Raw genomic sequence first — 1293 nt, 5'->3', positions numbered from 1 at the left:
GCTCGCCAAATACGACTTTAAGTTTGCGTCACTGACGAGAAGGTTAGCGGGTTGGAAGCACAGCACAGATCGGCCAAAACTGGCGCTCTTGCTCATTTCCATTTAGTGTAGCTCACGACTTAGACATGATAAGGCAATGATTCATGTGTTTCTTAGAAAGAAACACACGAAACCCATTTGTGTGTTTCGGAAAGATCGATTTAAGTAACAATAAGTGTATTTTGGATAATATTTATGTGTAAAAAATTAAAGTAAACAAGTAAAAAAGTGTTGAAATTCAATATGTCAGCTTCAGCCCGCGCAAAAGCCAGCCGAAGATATAAATTACGCATATCGTTGGAAAGGGAAGTTTATGGGCCACGCAGTGTTTTGGGAGCGTCGCAAAGCTGGCACGGCGCGAGCACCTCTACCACTACTTATTATGCCTTATGTCTCTTATATACTTCTCATATCACAGACCAATGAATAAAACTGTCATCAAATAATAGCGAAATAAAAATATCATATACCATTTAGTGCCTGTTGTATGTTAAAAATAAATTTATGTCTCGGTTTTATTGCCATCCAATACACTAAAAGTGACTTGCTGACATACAGACCGACCAATTTATCTGCAGAGTAAGCCAAATGAAGGAACTAAAATTTTCCATTACAGATTTTCAGATTTGTTCAAAAAAATACGATGGTGGCTCTCCCATTTAACTCTTCAGATAAGTTGGTCGGTCTGTAGCTCGGAGGAACTTCATTCAAGGATTGCACCGTTTCACGTTAAACCAACAGCCCCACCCGATTTTTTTTAACGAAGACGCTTTCATAGACCCAATAATTTTATTTTACTTGTTATTAATCATATTTAATTACAAAATGAAATAAATAACTTAAGAAAAACTGAATAAAATGACTTGAAATTGATAACGTGATGAAATCAATCTGACTTTTTAATAAACGTAGAAGAATAATTTTAATGATTGGTAAATCTCAATTAAGGCTTAAACCTTTTTTGCAACACACCGTAAGTTAAAATATAATATGTAGCGTATTATTTTAATTAATTGTTAATAAAATTATTAAAGTTAGATAAATTATTATAAAGAATATACTTTATTACGACAGATTAACTAATTTAATATTAGGATAAAAATACATTTTTAACATAATGTTGAAATATCACATTTTTTCAGAATACATCCAAATAATATGGTGGGAGTAAACGGATTGTTGAACAATGGGCAAATTCCACATACCGGTCCGGCGGGAAATCTTAATTACCAGCAACCCCTAGTACCTCAACCG

Source organism: Lycorma delicatula, chromosome 6, assembly GCF_047948215.1.
Source record: "Lycorma delicatula isolate Av1 chromosome 6, ASM4794821v1, whole genome shotgun sequence".
Taxonomy (NCBI): Eukaryota; Metazoa; Arthropoda; class Insecta; order Hemiptera; family Fulgoridae; genus Lycorma; species Lycorma delicatula.
This window is presented reverse-complemented; position numbering follows the sequence as displayed.